Below are 16,061 nucleotides of genomic sequence, written 5' to 3' on the forward strand. Positions count from 1 at the left end.
GGAGGAACGTAATTTTCTAGCTGACGAATGAGAAAATGCAGATGGCAATTACTGCATATAAACTGCATTCAGGACACTGGGGCCCCTGTGAAGCTTTATGCACTTTTTTGGTCTCCTTGCATAAAAGAGATGATTGGCGTGAGCCTGGCTGGTCTGTTAGCTAAACACAGATGTGTGCTTGCAGCTGCAGCTAGACTTCCCGGGGCCGTCAGGAAGAAATTGCGTATTGTGCATTAGTGAGAGACTAATCAAGGAGAGGAAGCTGACAGTCCACCAGTGGTGGCTCTGATTCCACTCTAACAACATGGACATAAGATAAGGAAATGCTTTAAAACACGGGAGGGCCTGGAGTTAATCTGGCAAATTATTTTACACCCATGGTGGCTCTGTGAAAAAAACAAACGAACAAAAAACCAATACAAAACCCAACCAAACCCATTTCACAATCTTCTTCTTCCATTTATTTATTAATTTACTTCCAGAAAGTAATGGAGGCAACTTACAATTAAAAACACATATATAGCGGTGCCTGGGTGGCCCAGGTTTAGCATCCAACTTCGGCTCAGGTCATGATCTTATGGTCTGTGAGTGCAAGCCTCGTGTCAGGCTCTATTCTGACAGCTCAGAGCCTGGAGCCTGTTTCAGATCCTGTGCCTCCCTCTCTCTCTCTGCCCCTCTCCTGCTTGTACTCTGTCTGCCTTTCTCTCTTTCAAAAATAAAATAAACATTAAAAAAAAAAAAAAACCACATATATGAACTGGATAGCTTAAATAGAGAGGAAACAGGGAGAAAATTCTGCCCAGAACCTAAGGTAAGGATTTTAGGCACTACTTGCTTGTTTTCTCCACCTTATATATGTGACCCTGAAGAAGTTGCATTTCCCATGGCTCCCTCCCAAAAGAAGTTACGAAAAATTTCTCAAGGAGTTCAAAGCTGGAGCCTGGATCAGCTCTCAGGAGCTTTCAGAGCCCAGGGAGAGAGTTCAGGACCATCCTTTTTGATTCTGTGGCCCAAGGCTGTGCTGCCTTCTCCTTGCCTGGAAAGGTCACTGCCCCATGTTTGTTCTTGACCACAGATCCTGTGAAAGTCCCTGTCCTTGTCTCAGCTCACAAGATGGAAGTCCATTTGAGAGGCAGCCTTGGCAAGTACAGGGAGGACAGGTGCTGCACCTGACAATAGGTCTTGAGGACAGGCCCTTGGCTGGTGCTTGCACCTGGACCAATTCCCCTCTGAATGCTCATCTGAGTTGGGGGTGTAGCACTAGCAACGCAGGGAGAAGCCAAGGTGGGAGAGACAGGAGGCTGGAGAGTGGACAGGGCACTGAAGGTCATGGTGAACATGGAATTCTTTGTTTTAAGCAGGGAATTGACCTGGGCAGATTTGATCCTCATACTCACATAGCACTGGGTCCCCAGGTACTGTGATGGATGACAGTCCTCAATGCTCCCATGGTCCCTGTCATTCCTCAGGCCTGCTCTCTGAGATTCTGTCATATTGTAAATCTTTAAGTTCCTCTAAGGGGCTTCATTCTTTCCCATACCTAGGCCTTTCCATGGGTTTCCCCTCCTATGAATATGAACCCACCACCTTCACTTGGCTGATGACTTCTCCTTCCTTAGGGAACATGTCCTTGATGCTTTACCCTGGGACAGGTGACCCATGGCACCTTGTAGTTTCCCTTTGAAATATTCTCCTCACTTGAATTACATGGATAGGGTGGATAGTGCCTATTTTTGTGGTCTAGCAGCCTATTTTGCATGTGTAGCTACTGTACCTTTGTTTTATTTTGGGGTACCACCTCACCTCCACTCTCAACCTATGTGCTTTGGGTAATGTTGACCCCTACCCTGGGCTCTGAGAGTGGAGCATTTGACCTAGACTAGACCAATCAGAATAGTCCATCCCCCTTGGTTTCAGTGATTGGCTCAGGAATGGGCAGGTGACCTAAATAAGCCTATCGGGGCTAAGGGCACTCAATTCCCGAATATTTGAGTTTTGGGGATCATTGACTCACTCACTTCTAATGGCCTAAGGTGGTAATCATATGAACCTCAGGTTGCCTGGGCCACCATTAATTGTGTGAGAATTGAACCAACTGAGAGGGAGCAGAGCCAAGATGGCTCCTAGTGACATCATTTAAGCTCTGAATCAAGCTGTTCCTAAAGCCAACTCTATCCTTCTAGGCTTCAGGTATAGGAGTCAGTCAATTCTCTTTTTAAAAAGATAAACCTGTTTGGGTTGGATTTACTGTCAGTTGCAGTTGAAATAATATAAATGAAAACTTTGGTCTATGTTGTCTTCCTTTTGCCCTGAGTGCAGGGACTACATCTCTGTCTCCAGGGCCTAGTTTAGTGTTTGACCCATAGGAATGTTCAACAAATGAATCAAAGAATAAAGAAAGGGGTCTAAGAGCTCCTCCAACTCCACCCCTCTTCCTTTCAGACTTGAAAATGAGGCAGTAGGTTGTGGTTCTCTCTGGGTGATGATCTTATTACAGACTCCCATTGGAACTAATTTTCATTAGAGCAGGGAACGTGGACTACAAGAAAGCAGCTGCTTATAAGTCATGTCCAAAGTGTTTTTGGGGCAGATCTGTTGCTCAATGAGATTTTTAGAATGTGTCAAGTTCTACTGTCAAGATTTCTCTGGATTACAATTCTGAGAATTCTTTTAAGAATTCTCCGTTAACACATATCTGTATCTGCTTATATGAGTACAAAGAAACTCTGAAAAGGTATAGAAATGGTTATCTGCAGAGTTGAGATGGGAATTGGCTCAATGGAAAGTAGGCATAGGAATGAAAATTTTTATATTGTTTGAATTTGAGCCATATGAATTGAGCCTTTCCAAAAACTAAGAAAAAAAAAAAAAAAGAATATCCATGAGTGCAGAACCACTAGGAGCCATTATCAGCTTTTAACAGCTGGGATGGGTAACATTTATTTATCACTTGTTTTTCAAGTGGGAGAGCTGGTTTCGGTGGAGGAGGCCACGATAGTCTGGATAGGAGTGGTTTGTCTTGGTTGAGGGAGGGGAGGTAGAAAGAGGGATGAAGAACCTGGGGAACCATCTGGTGAGGTCCAACCTAAGCAGGCCGCCCATCTGACTAGGTGAGAGTTAGGAGAATTAGGTCAAAGGGAGGGGTAGGGCATCAAAAATACTCTTTCCTAGGGGCCTAGGACTGCCTCCGGCTGGACTTGATAATTTCCAAGACTCCTCTTATCTAAAAAAGTTCCTGATGCTATTATCTGTATGTCTGTAGGCATGTCCTCTCAACTTTCTGAGATTGTTAACTTATCTATAAAATGAAGGGGCTCGATGTCTGATGTCCTTTTCAGTTCTGATGCTCTCATTCTAAAATGCTGTCTTCTCTTCTAGCAATCTGTTCTAAAGCCCTGCCCCATCCAGAAAAGACACAGGTTATAATCAGGGAATAATACATGTATCTTCAGGACATGCTTATAAAGTGTTTTTTTAGCGTTTATTTATTTTGAGAGAGAGAGTGAGCTGGGGGAGGAGCAGAGAGCAAGGGAGAGAGAGAGTCCCAAGCAGGCTCCGCTCAAACTCACAAACGATGAGATCATGCATGACCTGAGCTGAAATCAAGAGTTGAACCCTTAAGTGACTGAGCCACCCAGGCAACCCTAGGACATGCCAAGCTTAACCACTGAAGAGAGTTTGGGATTTATAGTATCTAGCAAGGACATTCACAGTTCCTTCCTGTATGTAAATGTTGCTCATGGAGGTTAAGTGGATAAGTGAGCATGTGAGCTGACTGTGCTATTGACACGCTGCCCGCCATGCTCACCCTGCACCTCTGAGTTTCGCTTGCAGACCCTCTAATGCCCTCCTGATGCAGCAGACTCCTTCACTGGCTAGCGGACTTTTGCAGAGCCAAAAACCTGTGCTGGTGACCATAACCCTAGAGAGGCTGCTGTCCCTCACCTCTGAGAGAATGGAGAAGGCCCTTACCTTAGAAGCGTAGCAGAGGTAGTTGCTGTGGTTGTCTGTCAGTGGCCAGGGGGCACCAAAGAGGGTACAGGTAGCATTTGGGGATGACTGGAAGAACATAGACCTGATGTAGGGTGATGGTGGAGAACCCAGGCTGGTTTGTGAGACTGGAAGATGGATGTGGACCCTTTGGCACAAGGTCTGTTAAGGAATGGAAAGACAGGAGGCCCAGAGGGCACATTCACCAAGTGCTCAGGTTTATATTTCGATATTACAGCAATAAATATAGGCACAGAGATATAGGGACAGGACTGGAAGGTGTCTGGCAGCTTCTGGCCTCCAGCTCTTATGGTAAAGCAAGAACAGCAGCAGCTGTTCACAGGTAGGAGAACAGAGCAGTAAAGAGAGTAAAGATGTCAATCAAGGCATGTAGGACCTACTGCCTATAATGTGCTGTTAAAAATAAAAGGAGGGGGTGCACCTGGGTCTCTCAGTTGGTTAAGCATCTGACCAGCTCAGGTCATGATCTCATAGTTCACGGGTTCGAGCCCTGTGTCAGGCTCCGACAGCTCAGAGCTCAGAGCCTGCTTCAGATTCTGTGTCTTCCTCTCTCTCTCCCCTCTCCTGTTCGTGCTTTGTCTCTCTCTGTTTCTCAAAAATAAGTAAACGTTAAAAAATATTTAAAAAAATTAAGAATCTGCAACTTACACTAAAAAATTAAACAAAAAACATAATTAAAAAGTATATACACACATACATTTTATATATCATATATAATATATATGTGATTAAATTCTGTAATAATCTTGTGTGGCTTGTACTTTTGTATTAATATAGTAATTTGCTCAATGTAATAATTTAAATGATATCAGAATTTTTGTGACCTTGTTTTGAGCATTCATTTTCTGAGTGACTGGGAAGCATAGCATGTACAGGCAGGCCAGGCTCTTCTCTGCCAGGAGGCCCTGTGGGGGAAACCGCTGTCCCCACTGAGCCCTCCTCTGCAGATGGTGGGCTTGAGTTTGCCCAGTCTGCTAATAGGACTCCATGTTTGTCTTTGTTAAAAAAAAAAAAAAAAAAAAAGTCAGTAAATATCCCTAATCATCCATCCATCCAGGAGGATGGGCACCAGATGAACAATGTTTACCTCTTGGAATAGTGGTGGGATGTCTGCATTTTTATACATTGTATTTCAATACCCAAAAACGTGAGAGTTACAAATGATTTTTTTTCTTTTTTGTTTTTCTGTACATTTAAATAAGCAAAATTAAAAATAAAGCCAGATCCCGGTATTCTGGGAATATTTGTGCTGAATAATCATGCTCTAAGGTCATGAAGATAATGGTTTCCCGGTCTTAGAAGGCTAGTCAGCACAAACTTGTTCACCCCTGCAGTCTCCTCAATGGCCTCTGCCAAGCCTGTCATCTGGATTTCCCATCTTTTGTTGGTGGTGAGGAATCATTTCATTGCTCCTCTCTAACTTTCGACCCACTTAGATTCCTTGAAGTACTTAAGGAGTCTTTTTTTTAATTAAAAAAAATTTTTTAATGTTTATTTATTTTTGAGAGAGAGAGAGAGAGAGCAAGCGAGCACAAGTGGGGGAGGGACAGAGAGAGAGGGAGACACAGAATCTGAAGCAGGCTCCAGGCTTTGAGCCCCAAGCTGTCAGCACAGAGCCTGACGTGGAGCTTGAACCCATGAACCTTGAGATTATAACCTGAGCTGAAGTTGGATGCTTAACTGACTGAGCCACCCAGATGCCCCAGGGAGTCAATTTTTTGAAGTGAATTATTTACATTGTTCCAATTTTCTTCTAGAGGTGGGGCCACAAGTCCAAGATGACAAGGGCTTTCATGTAGAGAGAGCTGTTAAACTTCCTCGGTAAAACATCTAGTGTTTAGTGCCCACTCTTTTCTCCTAAAAACAGACAGATGGTTTAGACTACAGAGGATTTCTAAATTTGGCCAGAGAAAAAACACTGAACTCCACCACTGCAGGATATCATTAACAACAGCAGGCAGACTGATGAAAAATGGAACGGATGATGTTTTAGAACAGTGTTATGGGTGCTTTTTCCAGACCACAGAACAACAAAGAAATTTTATCCCATTCTCAGTGCAGGTCTGCCCCCTATTGGCTAGATTCTCAATTTATTAGTTTCATGGCTTTTCTTAAATCCCTAAATCCCCAGAGTAAAATTTGTGTCTTTCTTCTCCACTGTAACTAGCTGTAGCTCCATAAAGACTTCTTCAGGACCGACCTCCTTCCTTTGCTGGGTTCTTCAGGCCTCAGGCATGGCCAGAGTTGGGTTCAGGATGTGACCCTATGACTCAACAGCTGACCTGAAATTACAGTAAGAATTTTAGACTATAAAAGGGGAAGTTTAAGCAAAGTGCTTTCCTTTCTCCTTGCCTGGGAGAAGTGTGTTTCTAGAACAATTACTGGCACATAGATTAGCAGTTTCCATTTGGTCACATTATAACCAATGATGAACAAATGGCAGGGGGTGTCCTGTGCTGAATTTTACTAGGTTGTGAAATTGTCTATGTGTACCAAGTCTGCCTGTAGATGTCTGTATTTTGATGTTTGGTATTCACCAGTCAGACACTGAACATAAAAGAACTCATTATTACAGTTCCTTAAGAAATAACCCACTTTTGGGGTGCCTGGGTGGATCAGTTGGTTAAGCGTCCAACTTTGGCTCAGGTCATGATCTCACGGTCCGTGAGTTTGAGCCCTGCGTCGGGCTCTGTGCTGACAGCTCAGAGCCTGGAGCCTGTTTCAGATTCTGTGTCTCCCTCTCTCTGACCCTCCCCTGTTCATGCTCTGTCTCTCTCTGTCTCAAAAATAAATAAATGTTAAAAAAAAAAAAAGAAATAACCCACTTTTTACCAACTCTACTCCTGGATATGACCAGCAACTCTGGGCCTGCTTGCTGCTAACCCAGCATAGTGCAGGTGGGCACTTTAAGTTAAACACACGTGTGATTTGAGGCTTCCTTTAAGTGGGTCATTTTGGGTTTCCGTATAAGAGGAAGCTTGGTGGTGGTGATACATGTTTAAGGCAAAATAGGAAGAGTGCCGAAGGAAAAATACCTATCTAGAATTGTGGCAGAAAGTAGTGTTTAAGGTATGCACTTTTACATTGACAGAACTCAGCAAAGAATTCACACTTACTAAGCACTTACTATGCGCCAGGTGCTAAAAGCTAAAAGCTTTCCATTGATTATTTCATTCGTTTCCTCACACTAATTCTGTGAGGTAAGCGTTCTTACAACCTCTGTTCCACTAGTCAGGAAGAAGAGTCTCAGGGAGGATAAGTGACCTGCAGAACATCACATGCCCTGAAGTTGCACGTGACAAGATTCAAATCCAGGCAGTCTGACTACGGGTCTGTGCTCCTAACCTCACCTACTATAGCAGCTTATTTAGGGTTCAAGCTCCTGATTATCGGGGGCAAAGGCATAAGGGGCATCTGGCTCCTTCACCGAGGACATGGTGCATAGCTCCGTTCGTGGACACATCTATGCCTTTACAGGTGGGGTCGTGCAAATCCTCTCCTTTTCAGTCCCTGGGTTTATCACTGGACCTGACATATTTCTGAATAAATTTGTGCTTGTAATTAGATTAAATATCCAACATTCTTCCATAAAAGCCGAGTGCAAAGTAAGCGGTCGAGGGAAACCAAGGCCAGAGATAAGGGACTTGGAAGACATTTGCTGGATCCTTCCGGGCACCAGATGTTGAGGCTGAAAATGATCATAATATGATATGCCTCAATCTACTGGGAAAAAACCTTGTTTAATCACCCATCCCTCAATAAAAATGTAAAAATAAGGCAGTACATTCTTTGAGAGCAGATCTTTTATAATTCTCCCTACACATCTTGTGGATGTCAATTAAAAAAATCTTCAGTATAAGAACTTAACGATGGCTTCTAAGTTATGTAAAATTTCTCTATTGATTTAAAATTGTTTGCTATCTACTTTCTAGAGTCCTGGTTTCTACTTAATATTAGTAGCAAGGGCTGCTCTTTGCAGTGGAAGATGGTGCCAGTGACTCACTTTCTGGAGGGCCACATGCTCGGAGTGGCTTCTCCTCGTGGGAAGGATTTGCATCCTTTACATTTGGAGGTTGACGTTCTTCCCCATGTAAGGTGAATAGGTCATCGTGGGACTCAAACCTTAAACTCAGCATTGACACCACACTGTTTCCATGGACTAAGAAAAGCACTAATGACAATATATGTTGAACCCTAAATGAAATACCTATTTTAGAATGATTATACCATGAAAAAGATTCATGAACATTTAATCCCAGAAGGGACGTTGAAAATCACCTACTGTAATCACCAGGGGCACCCAGGTGGCTCAGTTGGTTGAGCATTTGACTTCAGCTCAGGTCATGACCTTGTGGGTTCATGAGTTTGAGCCCCACTTCAGGCTCGCTGCTCTCAGCCTGTCAGGGCAAAGCCTCTGTCCCCCTCACTCTGCCTCTCCCCTGCTTGTACTCTCCCCCCAAACAAATAAATATTAAAAAAAAAATCACCTACTGTAAGCTTATATTTTTATACTGGCAGTAAGAGCTTTTAACAAATAACTCTTTAATTTATTTACTTAAGGATTTTTTAAAAACATTTATTCATTTTTGAGGGACTGAGACAGAGCACGAGTGGGGGGAGGGGCAGAGAGAGAGAGACACAGAATCTGAAGCAGGTTCCAGGCTCCATGCTGTCAGCACAGAGCCCAACATGGGGCTCGAACTTGTGAACCGTGAGATCATGACCTGAGCTGAAGTCGGACACTCAACTGACTGAGCCACCCAAATACTTTTTTTTTTTTTTTTAAATGGGTGAGAACAATAAGCACCCAGAGGAATGTGATGTGCCCAAGATCCTATTGCTACTAGTAATCAACCCTGACTGCACAATGGAGTAACTGGGAGAGTTCTTTAAAAATACTGATGCTTGGGCCACACTGTAGACAGATGAATCAGAATTTCTGGGCCTCCACCCTGGGTTCTGGCACTTTTTAAAAAGCTCCCAGGTGTCTTACTCTGAAGCCAAGAGTTGAGAACCACTGAGCTAGGCAAGAACCTAGAGTAATCAAATCCACTGTAGTCTGTCATTCCTCATCCCTGAGCCCATGACAGACTTGCCTAGTGGATCATGGAATGCTTTCCTGCTGTGCCTCACCTGGCCTCCTCCTCATACTGTTCCTGGAAGCTACCACCTGCCCATCAGCATTGGGTGACAACCTGAGACCTAGCTATTTCTGGGCACTCACGGTATCTTGCTTCCTCTAAACAAAATTCTAGAAAATATCTGAAGGTATTATTCTGGTCAAACCAGGATCGTATATTCTCATAGTCCAGCGTGGTCATCTGTTTGTCCATCAGGGCTCCGCTAGGGCATACCAGGGTGAAGTCCCTGGATTACTCAACTAAGGTTCTGCTCTAGCTCATCCTGTGGAAAACAATTTTCCCTTTCCCTCCACACACAGATGCAGTTGGGTTGATCTAGGTTTTTAAAAAATTATTTATTTTTTATTTATCTTAGGGAGAGAGAGAGAGAGCATGAGTCGGGGGGAGGTGCAGGGGGGAGAGAGAATCCTAAGCAGGCTCCATGCTCAGTGCAGAGCCCAATGCAGGGCTTGATTCCCATGACCCTGGGACCATGACCTGAGCAGAAATCAACAGTTGGATGTTCAATCGACTGAGCCACACAGGCACCCCAGGTTGATGGAGGTTTGAATCCTACTCTGCTATTTACAACCCATATGATTTTGGGCAAGTTCTTTATGTGTCAGTTTCCTCAACCCTTAGTAAGAATAATGATGAAACTGTCTCATGGGTTCATTCTTCTTGCCTCTCTTCTGGTATTGGTCTCTAGCAAATTGAGGCCTTCTTTATCTATCTGAATCCTCTGGGCTCCTTGATAACAGCTTGTTCTGACGAACAAATTCTTGACAAGAAAGGATTGGTGCTTAGGCCTCACTCCCTAGTACTCCAAGAGCCTATAATGGCCTTCTGAAGACAATGACTATGTTTCAACACATTTTTTTCTTGGGGACTTTGTACTCCCCTAGCCAGAGATAAGCTTTGAAATTTCCTAACAATCTGGATTATTTGAATCGATTCTATTCAAAACTGAGAGCAAAGGATGCAGACTTTTGATCTGGATGCAGGAAACAGCAGTCCAGCAGCCTGGGTCACCACTCAGGGCCATGAAAGAGTCACGCAGACACTGCCTTGTTTCTAATTGGAACCAGAGTTTCATTTAGATCCTTGAGGCAGGCCAATCCCCCAGAGCTCTGATCCCTATTGTTTTTTGGTTGAAGTGTGAAGTTCCTTCCAGCCTCTGCTTTCAACACTGCTCCATTCTTGGCCAACTCTGTTCACCACGAGTTCTGGAACTCCCATTCTATGGTAAACTCCACATGCTCTCCCTCTGCCTTCACTGAACATAGCTTTCCTGGGAATGCCTCCTTAAGATTCTTTCATTGTCAGGGTGTGGGATATCATTCTTAACCCTCTGAGCTCAACAGGTGAGGATGTGCAGTCCTCTTGGAGGGAGGGGAAAGAGTAATTGTGAACAAGAGCACCACACACACTCATGTCCCTCAGAAAAAGTGTTTGTCAGCTTTCTCTCTCAGCTGCTTCTCCCTGTTAGTTCAATTTCTATTCCATGGGACTGTAATGGACAGGTTTCCTCATTCAACCCTACTTGCCTGGGTAGCCTCAGATCTTACTGCTGCATTCCTCCACCCACATTCACTACAAAAAAATCAAACCATATCAATTTACTTGTAATTCTTCAAACACGTCAAGACAGCTTGAGAATAATCTTCTCCCAGGAGGAAGAACCTTCTTCTCTCCCAACCTGATTTAAATGCCTGTCCTTTGTAAGGACCCTGTTTACTTCTGAGAGCAGTCATGGTCTCTGTAGTAAGTGGTTCACTTGTTTCCCCCACTGACTGAAGGCTCTAAGAGGATGCATAGTGTCTTTTTGAAACCCATGTTTCTCTGACCCTAGAATCTGGGTACTTCTCCACTACAAGTACTGCACCTCTCAGTGTATGGATGGTACAACACTGGGTCCCCAAGTCCTTTTAAGAGGAACAGTATTCATACCATTTTCAAGGCAAAAGGAAACATGTTATTAAATCCAACTCTTATTTTATACATGGGCCAAAGACACAGTGGCTTCCCCATGGTGCCCCAGGAAGTTAGTGGCACAGCTGTCTCAGACAGTTCCTCATATACCAGTGAGAGATCATTCAAGACTTTAAAGAACTTGAAATCTAATCTTCAGGATGACTACAGTAAGCCACAAAAAATACAAGGTATTATATGAGAAAAAGTTTGAAAGCAGATGAAAGGGGGAGAAATCATATCTTCAGGCTGGCATGGGGTGTGGGTAAGGAGGATACAAAGGATTTGTAGAACAGCTCTCAACCTTTTTGGTCTCAAGACCCTTTTACACTCTTAAAAATTATGTGAACCCCAAAGAGCTTGTTTTTTGCAGTTATATCTATTGATATTTATATTAGAAATTAAAACTGAGAACATTATTAAAACTATTTAAAAGTAATGAACAATTATGTTGTTATATTTTTATGAAAATAACTATATTTTACAAAACAAATATAGTTAGAAGAGTGGAAATTTGGATTAATGGATTGGCTCAGTTGGTTAAGCATTCGACTCTTAATTTTGGCTCAGGTCATGATCTCACAGTCATGGGTTCAAGCCCTGTGTTGGGCTCTGCACTGATAGCGCAAAGCCTACTTGGGATTCTGTCTCCCTCTCTCTTTTTCTCGAGATAAATAAACTTAAAAAAAAAAAAGTGGCATTTCATGTTTCTGCCAATCCCTTTAACTCTGACTTACTAGAAGACAGCTAGGGTCTCATATCTACCACTGCCTTCACTCTTGAGATCTTGTTTTGGTTGAAGACTTAGACGAAAATTCAGCCTCATGTAGACATGTATTCGGAAAAGGGAAGAGTATTTTAAGAGCCTTTTCAGGTAACTGTGGCTCTTCTTCAATACTACATCAAAACTCGAAAAGTGCTAGTTTCTTAAAAGCCAGTTACCCTGTGGAAACGGAAATCCTATCGAACTTTTAGTACTCTCTTACATTAAAATCCATTGGTCTATCTTGTATCTTATTTGTATGTATGTATGTATGTATATATGTATGTATGTATGTGTGTGTGTATGTTTATCTTTGAGACGGAGAGACAGAGCATGAGCGGGGGAGGGGCAGAGAGAGAGGGAGACAGAATCCGAAGCAGGCTCCAGGCTCTGAGCTGTCAGCACAGAGCCCGACGCGGAGCTCAAACCTACTGTGAGATCATGACCTGAACCAAAGTCGGAGGCTTAACTGACTGAGCCACCCAGGTGCCCCATATCTTTCATTTTAAATGCATAGTTTTGTGATATCATGCGTTGGCCATTTAGCAATGTTGATTTGCTGAATTATACAGATTTTCCAAATATTTTCGCATTTCATTACATAGTATGGAAAAAAAAATCACTTGTCTATATCACCACTAGTCTCGTCAGGAAAGTCTTTAAGTATTCAGGATGATGTCATACAGTGCTCAATACCTTTTCCAGAATTCTTATTTTTGCTTTGAAGACTTGAATTTTATCATTGGCAACAAACACTGTCAGTTATTTTTTGGAGGTGACTCACTCAGTTTATTTTTGAGAAAACATATGCCAAATATTCAAGTCTGATTTTGCAGTGTTCTTTCATGCAAAAATGAATTTGATGGAAAAAGTGGTTTGTTCAGCTCACAACTCAATTGCACCAGTGCTTTTGGTGAACTCCCCATTTAGTCACACAGTGTATTAAAAAGATACGTTCTTGGGGCGCCTGGGTGGCGCAGTCGGTTAGGCATCCGACTTCAGCCAGGTCACGATCTCGCGGTCCGTGAGTTCGAGCCCCGCGTCAGGCTCTGGGCTGATGGCTCAGAGCCTGGAGCCTGTTTCCGATTCTGTGTCTCCCTCTCTCTCTGCCCCTCCCCCGTTCATGCTCTGTCTCTCTCTGTCCCAAAAATAAATAAACGTTGAAAAAAAAATTTTTTTAAAAGATACGTTCTTGAAGACCAAGATTAATAATTTTTACTGCCTTTACCAAGGACATTCTTAAGTAAAACTGGCTTTTTCTACTGCATATGCCTGTGCCACTCACTACTTTATATCACGCTCAATAAGGTGTCAGGAGGTGGGCCGACATTTGCACCGTCAGTATGAATGTCAACACAGGGAAAAGGGAAGTTAATGTCTTCGCGTTATGAAAATAGGTTTGACCGTGTGGACACTCCCCTGAGAGTGGACAAGGCTCTGACAACTATAAAAGGTACAGACTTTGAAAAATGAGTCAGATTTTGATAGGATAAGATGAAGGAGAGTAGGAACATCAAGAGGCTGTAAAATGTGAGCGTTATCTAAGGAATAGTGGGTAGGATATATGTCTGGTTGGAAGAGGAGGGAACCAGAGGCAGATAAGCTGAGGAGACACCCTGAAAGGCCCAGATGCCTTCATGACAGTTATTTAGGTTTAAACCAGACAGGAAGAGGAGGCTAGGGTGAGTGGTTTTTTTCTTTTGTTTCTGAAAGCTTTAGTTTCAAGTTATGTAAAAATAAAGCTTGCCATGTTTACATTTGCTAGTTATGAAATAAAAATGAAAGCATAGTTGTTTTCCTCATAAGTAATGTTAGGGAATGAAAAATAAACTTGTGGTCAAACGCTTTGCTATACAAAACATGCTGCACTATTTGATTTAGACAGTATTATTTTCAGAAGGAAAAAGAATAAGAACATTTATTAAGCACTTATTGTGAACTAAACACAATGCTAGTCACTTTTTGTATAATTTAATCCTTACAACAAGCTTATAAAACAGAGATCATTCATACAGATGAGGCAGAAAAACCCCAGAGAGTTGAGTAACTTTCCAAGGGACATGACTCAACTCTGATTTAGTAACATTTCATATTGTCACCTATTATTTCAACACATTTGGGGAGAGTCTGAAAACAAATTAACAACCACATACACATCAATATATCCATATATCCATTCAATCTTTCAAAATAGGGTATAAAATGGTGTCACAAACCCAAATAAATACATTAAATCTTTAAAAAGATGCATATTGAATTTTTCTTCCCTTCAAAAACTATTTTTTAAACAATAGGTAAAGCTGTATTACTAGTAGTGTGTTGGCTGACGGAAGTTTTGTTAAAATGTAGCATACGAGGGGTGCCTGGCTGGTCAGTTGGTAGAGCATGCAACTCTTGACTCTTGACCTCTTGACTCTTGATCTCAGAGTTGTGAGTTTGAGCCCCATAGTGGGCGTAGGGATTGCTTAAAAATAAAATCTTAAAAAAATAAAAAAGTAACAACAGAGAAAAGTCAGCATTTGAAAGTTACTGCTAAGCTTTACCATAGGACTTACTGGATGCAAACACCTTTTTATTCCATATTTTAAAATATCACAGAGAAAAGGAGGGAAAGCAATTCAAAATCATAGTCTGATGCAATCTTCTTTGGCCCAAGAGAAAAAAGACACCGAGTTCACAGACGTCAACAAGGGTGTAGACGTATACCACCATACCAACATGGCTCGTTCTTGTACTTGGACCTGCTCCTTTGAATGTCAATGCTCCAGAAGCTCCCTGCACAGTGTGGTTGTGTTTGCAGCCCGTGTGAGGAGGCACTTTGGAACCAGTCTCCTGGTGAGCAGCACACAGAAACCTGGAGCCGGTGGAGCCCACACCTAACCTGGAGCCCAGAAGGCCGTGAAGACAGTACCATTTCCTCAGTGGTGGACTGCTGCAGTAAGAATGTCTTTCCCCTCTCAGTTGAGCTGTCCTCCCATGGGAATCCCAGCACTCCCATCAGGGATCCCACCCCTACAGTTCCTGGCTTTCCTCCACCTGTACCTCCAGGGACTCCAATGAGTCCTGTACCAATGAACATTATGGCTGCTGCTGCTCCAAAGGTCTTAGTACCCACTGTGTCTATGGTTGGAAAGCGTTTGGGAATAAGAAAGGATTATCCAGGCTTAAAGACTAAAGAAAATGATGAAAACTGTGATCCCACCACTACAGTTTTTTTGGTAACACTTCTGAGTAAGCCTTGGACATGCTTATAAGACAACTCCTTGCTAAATGTGGCTTGGTTTTGAGCTGGAAGAGAGTACAAGGTGAATCTGGAAAACTTCAAGCCTTCAGATTCTGTGAGTATAAGGAGCCTGAATCTATCCCTATGGCATTCAGGTTATGGCATGAACTGCAGATTGGATGGTAGAAGCTACTTGTTAAAGTAGATGCAAAGACAAAGGCACAACTGGATGAGTGGAAAACAAAGAAGAAAGCTTCTGATGAAAATGCCAGGCCAGAAACTCACTAACGATAAGAAGCCTCAGATGAAGAAGCAAAGAGATCAAATGGGCCTTTGGGCCTTTGAACTTTTAATACTGAATACTCCAGTGAACTAAATGCCCCCCTCACAAGAATTTGACTCTCACCCCATGAAGAAGAAAAGAAGCACATTTTCCTCAGAATTCCAGCAGCTCCACTAATCCCTTACCCACTCACCACTAAGGAGGATATAAATGCTATAGAAATGTTAGAAGACAAGAGACCTGAGATCAGTAAGTTCAGACACACACACAAGAAACTGGGAGAAAGGAAAAAAGGAAATGGAGAGACAGGAAATTGACAAAGGACAGAGAGAAGGAGAGAAGGAATGTGAAGGGGAGCAAGAAAGGTGAGAGTGGGCATGAAAAAGGGAGAGAATGTGAATGAGGAGAGGAGAAGGCATGGGCGAACAGGATAGGGACTGTGACTATGATTGGGAGAGGAGCTCACATAGGAATAAGCATTGGAGTTGATCAGGAGAAAAGAGCAGAGATTCTGAAAGGGAATGGGGAGAAAGAATGTAGAGAGAGAAAGGAAGTGGGAGTGCAGGGGGAGAAGACAAGAAGCAGGACTGTGAAGAGGGTGAAGATGCAGATGAATGAAGAAAACCTGAAAACTTTGAGAGAAAGAAGCTTCTTACCAAGAGTCCCTTAAGAAATGGGAATGCAGAGACT

The sequence above is a fragment of the Prionailurus bengalensis genome, chromosome F2 (genome assembly GCF_016509475.1).
Source record: "Prionailurus bengalensis isolate Pbe53 chromosome F2, Fcat_Pben_1.1_paternal_pri, whole genome shotgun sequence".
Classification (NCBI taxonomy): domain Eukaryota; kingdom Metazoa; phylum Chordata; class Mammalia; order Carnivora; family Felidae; genus Prionailurus; species Prionailurus bengalensis.